Source organism: Schistocerca cancellata, chromosome 7 (genome assembly GCF_023864275.1).
Source record: "Schistocerca cancellata isolate TAMUIC-IGC-003103 chromosome 7, iqSchCanc2.1, whole genome shotgun sequence".
Classification (NCBI taxonomy): Eukaryota; Metazoa; Arthropoda; class Insecta; order Orthoptera; family Acrididae; genus Schistocerca; species Schistocerca cancellata.
Window position 1 is genome coordinate 8,808,938 of NC_064632.1, and position 12,945 is coordinate 8,821,882.

Below are 12,945 nucleotides of genomic sequence, written 5' to 3' on the forward strand. Positions count from 1 at the left end.
GTTTATAGCTCACTACTTCTCCGTTGTTCACGCAGTAGGAGTACAGTCTGAGGCATGACGTGATGATCTATTACTTCATTACAACTAACTGTATTCGTGACACATTTATAGGCAGTATGAACCTATATTATTGAATGTAAGCGTAAAATTGTATCATTGTGCGACACATAGTTCAGGAAATATGATGTCATAAACAACGAGGTGCGTGAAAAACTGCCATATCGTGCATGACATTTTAATTTATTACTGCTTCACTACTAATTCTATCCACAACAGATTTCACGGATAGTAGGCACATACAACACAGAATATTCGTGCAAATTTACATCATTTTGCTTCATATAGTCAGGAGATACGAAGTCAGAAACATTAAGCTGCGTGAAAATTAAACTGCAGGTCGAAATTCGCTAGACATACAGGTGAAATATGTGTACAAATATGCGTGACATATGCTAAATATGTAAGAAATATATTGGACATGGTCGTACGTGAGCAAAGCCATGGGTAAATAGCCCATCTTAAACTCATGGAACGATTTCAATCAAATTTGGTTCACGTATTTTTTACATTCTGGAAAAAATACTGTAGGAGGACGAGCTACCAGCCTCCTATCGGATGAGTGTGGTATCCTGGAGAGAGAATGGAGAGCGAGAAGATGAACAGACAGCGAGGGGAACCAGGAGACAGTCACAGATAGGAGGAGCAGGAGTTGGATAGATATAGGGGAGAGGGAAACAGAGAGAGGAGAGAAGGAGACGGACAGAGAGAGGGGAGAGGAGGGCATAGATACAGAAGAGGAGCAGATGGGGAGGGGTAGATAGAAAAGGGGAAAGAAGAGAGAATTGGGGTTGAAGGAGGTGGACAAGGAGAAGTGGTAGTGGGGACAGAAAAGGTTAAGGTGAGGTGGAGATAACTGACAGGAACAGGGGGGATGGATAGAGAGAGGAGGAAGGAGAGATGGATAAAGAGGGGACTGACAGAGAGAGGAAGGAAGAGGAGGTGGTTAGAGAGAGTTGGAGGAGGGGATGGACAAACAGAGGGGGCAAGATGAGATGGAGCAAGAGGATACGGACAGAGAGAGGGGGAAGGGGAGATTGACAGAGAGAAGGGGAGGGAGGGACGAGATGGACAGGAGCAGATGTAGTAATAGACTGGAATAAATAAATACGCAGGCAAAGTTGGTTTTCTCAGCTAGTAAAACAATAAAGCTGGGAGATACTGAAAGACTGGAAATTTGCTCTCATATACCCACTTCAAAAAGAAGACAACACAACGGAACAGAAGAACTATGAAGGGACGTCCTTACTTCCAGTTCCTTATGAAGTATTCTTCAAAGTTTTGCTGAAGAATAGACTAATCACCTCATTGAAGAGTATCAAGCTAATTTCCGAAGAGGCAAGTCATACGTGGAACAGACATTCGATCTCAAGAGCAGTCTGAGAACTATAGAAATATAAAACCAGAACACAGTTGCAATTTTTGTCGACTTCACAAAGCATACAACTCAGTATACAGCAAACTTTTTGTAGCGTTTAAGAGGAACTCGGAAATGACAGAAAAACGGGTGAAATCGCAAAACAAACCCTGATACGCATACCGTCTCGTAAGTTAAGTTTATTTGGAGAAATCTCTCATCCTTTTGGAATAAAGACAGGGGTCTGACGAAGAGACGCATTGTCCCCAGCTCTCATCAATATCGTCCTGGAGAAAATAATTGAGAACCTGGGAAGAAGCTGTGAATTTGGCAGGAATAAGTGGAATACACCTTGCAGGAGAAACAACTTTGAAGTCAGGTGTTTAGCTTTTGCCGATTACCTTACCCTTTTAGCCAGAAACCGGAAAGATGAGCAAAGTATGTTGGAGATCTTGCATGAAATCGCTGGAACAACGGATTTCAAAGTGTAATGTGAAAAGACGGAATACATTGAATACATACACCAAGGAGAGAAATACTTGGAGGGGAAGTAAGAAAAGATTAGAGGAACAGGTAAATACAAATACTTAGGAGAATGTATCCAACCCAAAGGTCGGGATAATGAGGTGGTCAGAGGAAGAGTCAGAAAATTAGACCTTGTTTAGTAACAGAGAACAGATACAATAAACGAGCGATATCCTACAAGGCCAGTGTCAGGCACTATAATTCACTTATTGAACCAGAAGGACTTGGAGTGTCTTGATCTAAATGAAATGGCACAGCTGGAAGAACCTGAAAAGAAGGAAAGAAATATTCTGAGGAGAATTGTTGGACCTCAGGAGACGATTTATGTAACTTGGATGACGAAAACCAACTGAGCAAAAAAGATTTTCAACTACTTCACATCATTATAGAGTCCACCTATAAGTCAAAAGTGATTCACAAGAAACTGTTATTAGACTAGAGATGATCCGCAACAGAGAATAGTTCACAAACAAAGTTAACTGCCTAAAACTACTATACATTACATCTCCGAGGAAGAGAGACAGAAACGAAGTGAAAGAATTAAGATTCTAGGAAGACAGGAAAATAAAGGCCAGAAAGCCTTAAGTTCTACGTGATCCAAAATTTGTTAAATCCAGAAGAGAACGAAACCTGGGGACACTTTGTGAGTGATATGGAGCATGATGTTGATTTGGGAGAAGGGACCAAACAGTGAGGTCATCGGTCCCATGGGATTGGGGCAGGATAGGGAAGAAAGTCGGCCGTGTCCTTCAAAGGAACTATCACGGCACTTGCCTAAAGCGATTTAGGAAAATCAAGGAAAAACTAAATCAGGGTACCCGGACATGGAGTTGGCCCGGCCGCCTCCCGAATACGAGTCCAGTGAGCTAATCATTGCGCCACCTCGCTCGGTGGAGCATGATGCAACAAACTAAAGCCTATAAGATGCTGAAACAACTTATTAAAAATGAAAGAGATATGTTTCAAATTAACCCCTTTTAAGAAAACGATTGACTGGATTACTTCGAAGTATATCGACATGAGATGAGGAAAATGTGGAAACTACGGGTAGGGACAATGGTGATGATCTTGCATCAGAGAAAGAGCTAAAGATTGTGTTAAAGATAATCAGAAACAGAAAATGCACAGGGGAAGACAACCTCAACGTGGAATTATTTAATGCTATTTTTTCGAAACCTAACATTTTGAGACTGTGTCTGTACAAAATATATGAACATGTTTTCTATTCTTTCGGACATGTCCGAAAGAACAGATATCATTGGTGATCTTGCAGCTCTCGAAGAATGAAATTACAATAAAATCCAGACTATTAGCTGCTTGCAGGCGTTGAGGTTGATCCTTTCGAGAAGAAGACAGCAACCAGCCACCAACGATAATTCTGTTCATTTGCACAAATACCGCCGTAAGTGACTTAGAACCGACAGGTACATCTCCAGGAAGCTGTTCGCCAGAAGATACACATTGCTTGAAGCTTACATAAGTTTTTGCGTCTTTTTCTCCCTTGTGGCGAAAGATTCTTGCGATGATGGTGGAGCCAAAATACCTGCATCGTTTTGTTGGAATGTTGTTGACTTACGTTCGCGAAATACTGTAGAATATAATGTGGCACTTGTTTGATTTGCGTATAACATCATTGCGTAAACGCTCCAAAAAGTTTTTGCGCCATGTGAAAATGTACACATCTTTGTGTACATTGTCCCCGTCTGGAAACATTTCATTCAGGAGTATCATAGAAGGGCGTGCATTATGGGTTGCTGCTATCAGAGAATTTAATTACAACAAATTTGGCTACATACATTGCATCTGTAATGAATTGTTCACCACTGTGGCTACACATAATCCAATTAAACTGTTGTAAAAATCGTATTAGTGGCTTGGAACATTCTTAATAACCGTAGCCATAAATTTCATCCACCCCTAGTTCCAGTACTTAAATATAAACCTCTTCCTAACTCCTTAATGCGCTCATATATTCTCATTCTCACTAGAAAAACGAGATAACATTCAAGGAATAAGTAAAGATTCTAATCACTAACATGCACATTCATTTTATTTTGAATCGTTTTACGTACATTTGCATCATTTACATCCGCTAAAGACAATAATTTCATTCACTCTACAATCGTCTTTGTAATGAGATGTACTTCCGATGCATATTAACGGTACTAAACGTTAGGCAAATGATTTTCCGAAATCCCAGGGAGACGAAGCGTAATCGTGACCAATTGGGAGCTCAAGTAGCACATACCAGTACAATGTCAATTAATTCGTTATCGCTGGAGAAAAGGCATAACTTCAGTGCTGCGACATAGTTATAACTGACTTGGCTCATAGCACAGTTAGAGCTGGTACACTTTGTCCACACGATATACCTCCAAATTAAATCTAGTAACTTTGGTGGGAGTGACATACCACTGCAATTGAACTCCAATGTATGTGCGAACGAAAGCAGCAGATTACGGAGCAAGGCAGCAGATATTTCCTGTTTCAGTGACGCTCTCCAAAGGGCGTGTCTGATCACCCGGGAGGCGTCAGAAAATCTCCACGCTGTTATTCGATAGTGGCCACAGCGGCATCTCAGTGCACCAGTCCATCAAAATTTCAGCCAAAAGTGTGGCTTGCTGATGGTGTCAAGAGATGGTTATATCGCTGGCCTCAGCTTACCAGTGGTGCGAGAATTCATTACATCGTTTCCCCTCCTCACCAGCTGTGCCGTCGCAGAATTTCTCTATCTGGCATGAGTAATTATAATAGTGAAGTGAGAGGCCCATAATATTACTACCTCAGTAAATACCAATAAAACATTATGAGACGTCCCGTATGGATGTTTCTCAAACGGGAGGCTCTTAGTGTCACCGGCAGTAGAAAGTTCAACGCTTTGAAACTTTTATACTGAAACTTGTGCCGTGAAACTTACTTCTGAATGTTACTGTCTTTAACTGCAAAATCTTTTAATATGCGACACAGTAAGCGGATTTTAACATTGAATGGTTCCGTCTTGGAACTTAGGAAAAGGCTGCATGTTTTATGGCTCTAAAACGCACGAAGAACTGCGCGTCAAGGCCCTGAAATACACATGTTACCTGCCCAACGGAAGATCTGGTCTGCTATGCGACAACATATGAAACACAATTAAAATGTATGGATTAAACGTCCTAGCTCACGATCACAAAGTATCGTTACTGCTAACCAGTTTCAACTGACTGACGAGCTACTTTCAATTTCAAAACACAGAAAGTTGCATATAAGATGTTAACAGTAACAAGATACATTTAATAACTGAACTTCCATTATATGATATATACAAATATAAAATTATTATTTTGTTCAGTGTATACCAGCCACCAGACACTACACATCGTCATAATATGTTGAGCTGAATCTCTCTTATTAAACTGAAGGATTTTATACTGGAAAATCGTTCTTATTGAAATGAAGGATCGTATAGTGGAAAATATATTAGATCGTGCCAAACATAGTCACGCAAAAGTGGTTTTGCTAAGCTGTATTACCGGATTATGTTACCGCTGTAATAGGTTGTCATTGTTTACAAAAATGTTTTAGGATGTTGGCCGTTTCTCATATACAGATCCAGTGTTCATATTGCCACACCTGGGATTGAACGCAAAACGACTGACAGAGGTAAGAGTTACGTTGTCCATATGTGGATGTAAACAAGACTTATCACCCACTACGCTAGCTACGGAAACAAGGAATTACCTGTACTACGACTGTCAGAGATGTGAAGCGTCATGGCTACTCGATAACACTAGCTGCCAAATAGCGCTTCCAACCAGCTAATTTTGTAAAGTCTTGACTGTATAATAAGACGAAGAATGACAATATAACGAAACTTATACTACATTTACATTATACAACATGCAATAAAACTGGATTTAGCTTCAGTAAATCAGTAGTAAGCATGTACCGAAAATTACCTGTCCGTTAAGTAACGCAAAATCAGGGAATAATGAATGAGAAGGAAAATTAGTATGAAGTCAGAAGTGAAACAGTAAAATATTTTTTATTATAGAACAGTATGAACACCACTAATTATCAAGAAACAATATAACTACGATATTGAACATTCAGGAGAAGTAATACTGTAACTCGAGTTACGTCATATGTGGCTACGATTACAAACCAGTCAATATATGGATGAACCCTAGAGTGGTACAATTGAGCCTTTAGATGTTACACTAAGGCACGTTACAAAAATAGAAATTCATGACTACAGTTATCGTATCCTACGTCGGCAGTTTATAAAAATCGAAATTCATGACTATAGTCATCGTAGCTTATGTGTAAGTATATATGTTTCTGGTGTGAAAGGATCAGCCGTCAGGTTATTTTCAATCATATTGTGACGTTGCCCACGGTACCAATCACCAGCTACAACTAGTCAAGATCTAAATCTGACCCAAGATTTGAGTATAACCACACTCATCGCCTCCCCTCTGCTGAATCGCGGGTTCTTCGTCGACTTTCAAGGCAAGCGTTGTCAGTGCAGACTACAGAAGGAAGTGTTTTGGCTCCAATTCTGTTCAATATATACACGAACGACCAACCTATAGTCCCATACACCGGGAGCTTATTATATGCTGACGACCTCGCACTAGCCACCCAGAACACATATTTTGAATCATTGGAGAACAGCCTCATGAAAGCCCTTGAAGATCTATACAGATACTACAACACAAACCAGCTTAAACCAAACACTTCAAAGACCCAAGTGTGTGTTTTTCATTTGAGAAACAAGGAAGCCACTCGCAAGGTGAAAATACAGTAGTATGGTCGGGGGTTGAGCTGGAACACTACGAGACTTATCTATGATAAGCCAGGGCACGCGTTCCCTTATTTTAACCTCTTCCACTGAGCGAAGTTTCTGGGAAATCGGCTGATGGCACTTGTCGTAACCTCCTCATGAGACCAGCAGTTGTGGCAGTGGCAGTTGGGCCACTCCACGTGGCATCCAAGAAACGGGTGTCCACATTTGTCCGCTGTCGCTAACTTGGCTCGCAGGACACTTGATGTCAGCTAATACCAGCTTCATCCAGGTTGCAACACAGGTGTATCCCGCAGCGTGTTCAGGTGCAAGTCTCTTTTTTTGAGCTAGCAGACTATAGTTGATGTAATGGTAAAGATATAAAGATAACGAAAAATACAGTCGCCTTTTGACGTATTGTGCATAAACAGGTGGAACGACGCATTACTATTTAACTACACGATTGTGGTCGGTCACATTGTAGCAATACAGTTACTTACAGTAACAGTCATAAGACATATATTTCGTAAATATAAGTGCAAAGCACTGTTTTCGTTCGATTATTTGTTAATTTTATTTCATATTGCTATTTCAGATATTTTGATATATCCGCCAGTGTTATGTAAATGTATCTGGTTAGACGGAGACTTGAGTGATCGTAATTGCATCGGGAGTAGTAGACTGTGCCGGACAGTCGTCGAGAGAAGAAATGCTTCGAAATGCGGTGGTGTGCATTAATGGCTCTCGAATAAAAGGCTTATGGCTATTTATGTATGTGGTGGCTGTGTACTGGCATGTCGGAAGAAGAGGCTTGCCACTATGAAAGGTGTAAGGCTACTCCAAATGAACTGAGCGAGAATATAAAAAGTACGCTGTCACCGACTCGTGACGTACACGGCAACAAACCAGCTAAGCTCGACATCCTTTCGTAAAGTGTACTTTCTCGACGAGTCTCTTCGTTCACGTTTTGAAATTTTAAAATTAAACTTGGTTCTCGTATCGACCATTATACAAGCCATCATCGTATAGTTATGCTGGTTGTTAGCTAAAGTTGGGCACTAAAGCATAAAGTACAGCTTCAGGAACGTCCTTTTCAGAAATAGCAGTAAACTAATAGATTTATTAGCTGCACAGTATTATTTGAATTAATATTGTTTAGTGCACGATTAGGAATGCAGTTTCATGAATGAGTATGAGTGATTATTTTATTATTATTACAACACCATGTTGTTTGTTGTTGTTGTGGTCTTCAGTCCTGAGACTGGTTTGATGCAGCTCTCCATGCTACTCTATCCTGTGCAAGCTTCTTCATCTCCCAGTACCTACTGCAACCTACATCTTTCTGAATCTGCTTAGTGTATTCATCTCTTGGTCTCCCCCTACGATTTTTACCCTCCACGCTGCCCTCCAATACTAAATTGATGCCTCAGAACATGTCCTACAAACCGATCCCTTCTTCTGGTCAAGTTGTGCCACAAACTTCTCTTCTCCCCAATCCTATTCAATACCTCCTCATTAGTTATGTGATCTACCCATCTAATCTTCAGCATTCTTCTGTAGCACCACATTTCGAAAGCTTCTATTCTCTTCTTGTCCAAACTATTTACCGTCCATGTTTCACTTCCATACATGGCTACACTCCATACAAATACTTTCAGAAATGACTTCCTGACACTTAAATCTATACTCGATGTTAACAAATTTCTCTTCTTCAGAAACGCTTTCCTTGCCATTGCCAGTCTACATTTTATATCCTCTCTACTTCGACCATCATCAGTTATTTTGCTCCCCAAATAGCAAAACTCCTTTACTACTTTAAGTGTCTCATTTCCTAATCTAATACCCTCAACATCACCCGACTTAATTCGACTACATTCCATTATCCTCGTTTTGCTTTTGTTGATGTTTATCTTATATCCCCCCTTCAAGACACTATCCATTCCGTTCAACTGCTCTTCCAAGTCCTTTGCTGTCTCTGACAGAATTACAATGTCATCGGCGAACCTCAACGTTTTTATTTCTTCTCCATGGATTTTAATACCTACTCCGAATTTTTCTTTTGTTTCCTTCACTGCTTGCTCAATATACAGATTGAATAGCATCGGGGAGAGGCTACAACCCTGTCTTACTCCCTTCCCAACCACTGCTTCTCTTTCATGCCCCTCGACTCTTATAACTGCCATCTGGTTTCTATACAAATTGTAAATAGCCTTTCGCTCCCTGTATTTTACCCCTGCCACCTTTAGAATTTGAAAGAGAGTATTCCAGTCAACATTGTCAAAAGCTTTCTCTAAGTCTACAAATGCTAGGAACGTAGGTTTGCCTTTCTTTAATCTTTCTTCTAAGATAAGTCGTATGGTCAGTATTGCCTCACGTGTTCCAGTATTTCTACGGAATCCAAACTGATCTTCCCCGAGGTCGGCTTCTACTAGTTTTTCCATTCGTCTGTAAAGAATTCGTTTTAGTATTTTGCAGCTGTGGCTTATTAAACTGATTGTTCGGTAATTTTCACATCTGTCCACACCTGCTTTCTTTGGGATTGGAATTATTATATTGGAATTATTATATTGTTACGTTATTCAGTGGTGCGTCGAACTTCCAGTTTATCGTCTATGTTTTGTTTCTTTCTAATTTCAAGTTATCACGTGAACGTAAAATATTGTTACCGTGTCTACTTAAAATTTTGTTACGTATAACACGACTTTCGGTGTACGATGCTCACGATGGTTAACGAGGGTAGTTTGACAGTAACGGCCGCGAAGTAATATCCATTGATTACCGTTGAGTCTGCATACTGAGAGCTTCGAAGTGGAGCGGCTACATAAAACTAAATGTAGAGGAAAAGAGGATTGCCGGGGTCGTGTAAAGTGGAAGTCGATCGGCTGCACTGAACACCGACGCCAAATTCGTATCTACTGTTGCCGAGCACAACCCATATAAACAAATATAAGGTTGAAACCTTTTCCCAGGAATCTACTTATTGGGAGTCTTTCGTCAAAGAAAACGCTGAGAACATGGTATTCAGTAACAGCTGAACTGGGACAGCGGCTGTGCCTTAGTGGTGCATGGAGACAGGTGCATGATCCTGAAATTTCAGAGACAAATAAGCTGTTATCCACCATCTAACAAATTCAGCATGACTACCAACGCTCATTCATCACAGTCATCTACATAGTTCTTGGTAGCATATGAGATGGAAAGTTCGTGACTGCGTGACGCCTTTATGACATAATGCCGCTAACTAAATGAAGTTCCCGTAGCCCATAAATTGCGCCTGAGAATGACTGCAGAAGACGTCGACAGTTTCAGTTTACTTGCAGGTTTGACGCGGCAAGAAATCTGTGAAACATTTATCCAACACGTTAAATTACGAGCACAATTCATCTTGACCTTTGGATTTGCGTTGGTTATGTCCCGAACTAATTATAGTAAACACACCACACCTTTGGCTCATGAGTTCGCATGCAACTTCTTTTATCAGGTCGCCTAGGACAAACGCAACATTAGAGCTTCGCTACATCCAACACTGACGTCCGCTATGATCCACGTTCTTGGATACTTAGCGCAGTAGTAAAGCTTTTTTAGTACCACACCTCGAAGTCAGTTAACACTGTTTTGTGAACGACATCATCTTTACACACAACCTATTTCTGCACCAATATTTTGTTTTGCAACCCCTGGACTAGATTCGTGTTACCAGTTCAAACTTTCTTAGCATCTCTATTGGCCTTTTCTGTGGCCTATGTCGGCCATTTATTGTTGTAGCAGCACCTCCGAATTCCTTCAACGTACGGTCTAGAACTATGCTCTAGAATAGATTACGCTGTATGGAATTTCATTTAGAGACGCAGTATGCTTCACGAGAAAACTTCCAAAATATCTTACTCCTCTCTTTCTCTCATGGACTACTGACTTTACATGTAAGTACCATTTCACAGTTATCAGTAAGCTTATCATAGAGGGTTATCAGTTTTTTATCTGTTGCTTATAGATGCTTCATAGGACGTTTCATAAAAACCACCACCTACACTGTATGTGTTTAAAAAGCGCAAGAGCATAAAATGGTTCCCCTTCAGTATAACATGTTTAGTCACTTTCTTGTCGTCATAGGGCAGGGCGTTTGCCTGTGTGAATAAAGCAAGTTCCTTTTTATGTTATTTTTATTATTGTGACCTGATCAGCTGGTTCATGACATGATCATTTTAAATGCAATATTAGAATTTTTGCCTGTGACAGGCAACAGTGAGTTTTAATTGGACGATTTCATCGATCAAACGAGTAATGTTCCCACGTCCCCTTGTTACTAACTGGCTACAAAGGTTGTAGACAATTCGTGTGTTGCCATGGCTGTCAAGGGCTCTCAAGACATACCCTGGGGGGTTGGATACTGTTGTGGCTTCCGTTGATAATTCGCCACCTCTGCCTGCGAGTCATACAGCTTCTTCCTGTGCAGCACGCTCATGACAAAAACGGAATAAAACAGAAACACAGTATCAGGTACCAGAAATTTCTTCTACGAAATTCTGAACTCTTTGCATACCCTGTTCGGATTACTCCCAGTATTGTGGGGAACTCGTTTCGGCCGCTGTAGTGCAGCAGCTCGGCATGCCACGAACTCAGCTGGTCGTCGCAAGTCCCCAGCAGAAACACTGGGCCATGCTGCCTCTATAGCCGTCCACAATTGCGAAAGTGTCGCCCGTTGAGGATTTTGTGCAAGAACTGATATATCGATAATGTCCCTTACATGTTCAATGATACTCATGTCGGGCGATGTGGGTGGCCAGATCATTCCCTCGAAATATCCAGAACGTTCTTCAAAATGGTTCAAGTGGCTCTGAGCACTATCGGACTTAACATCTGAGATGGTCAGTCCCCTAGAGAACTTCTTAAAGCTAACTAACCTAAGCGCATCGCACACATACATGCCCGAGGGAGGATTTGAACCTGCGACCGTAGCGGTCGCGCGGTTCCAGACTGATGCGCCTAGAACCGCTCGGCCACGCCGGCCGGTGAACGTTCTTCAAACCTATCGCGAACAATTGTGGCCTGGTGTCAGTGCATTGTCATCCACAAAAATTCCCTGTTGTTTGGGAACATGAAGTCCACGAATGGCTGAAAATGGTCTCCAAATAGACGAACATAGCCATTTCTAGCCAATGATAGGTTCAGTTGGGATAGAGGACTCAGTCCAGTCCATGTAACCACAGCCACCATCGTTACAGAGCCACCACCAGCTCGCACAATGCCTTGTCGAGAATTTAGGTCCACGACTTCGAGGGGTCTGCGTCACACTCGAACCTACCGATAGCTCTAAACAACTGAAATCGGGAATTTTCTGACCAGGCCACGGTTTTACAGTCGCTTAGGGTCCAACCGAAATTGTTGCGAGCCCAGAAGAGGCACTGTAGGCGATGTCGTGCCGTCAACAAGGGCACTCGTGTCGCTAGCCTGCTGCCATACTCCATTCAGGGCAGATATCGCCGCATTGTCCTGCTGGATACGTTCGTCATATGGCCCACAGTGATGGCTGCGGTTATTTGATGCAGTGTCGCTTTTCTGTTACCACTGACAACTTTAAGCAAATACCGCTGTTCCCGGTCGTTAAGTGAAGGTCGTCGGCCATTGCGTTGTGCATGATGAGAGGTAATGCTAAAAATTTGGTATTCTCGGCATACTCTAAATACTGTGGATGGCATAACAGTGAATTCCCCATCGATTTCCGAAATGGAATGTCCCGTGCTTCTAGCTTCAACTACCATTTGGCGTTCAAAGTCTGTCAATTCCCGTCGTGCGGCCACACACTGGTTGCTAATCTTCTCACATAAGTCATCTGAGTACAAATAGTAGCTCCTTCAACGCACTGCCCTTTTATACCTTCTGTATGCAATACTACCGCCATCTGTATAAATGTATATCGCTATTGTCATTCTCAATGGAGAGAAGTCTTCCGAAGTAAGAGTGATTTCGGGTGTGCCGCAGGGGAGTGTCATAGGACCGTTGCTATTCACAATATACATAAATGACCTGGTGGATGACATCCGAAAGTCACTGAGGCTTTTTGCGGATGATGCTGTGGTATATCGAGACGTTGTAACAATGGAAAATTGTACTGAAATGCACGAGGATCTGCAGCGAAATGACGCATGGTGCAGGGAATGGCAATTTGTTCTGCGAATACATACAAAGAAAGATCCCTTATCATTTAGCTAGAATATAGCAGGTCAGCAACTGGAAGCAGTTA

At 41.6% G+C, this 12,945-nt stretch overlaps 1 long non-coding RNA gene across 1 annotated transcript in view; it reads left to right on the forward strand.

The window, feature by feature from the left end:
• LOC126092524 (uncharacterized) overlaps positions 1-12,945 on the forward strand; it is a 1,126,098-nt gene that overhangs the window by 666,890 nt on the left and 446,263 nt on the right. The gene's annotated exons all lie outside the window — the stretch shown is intronic.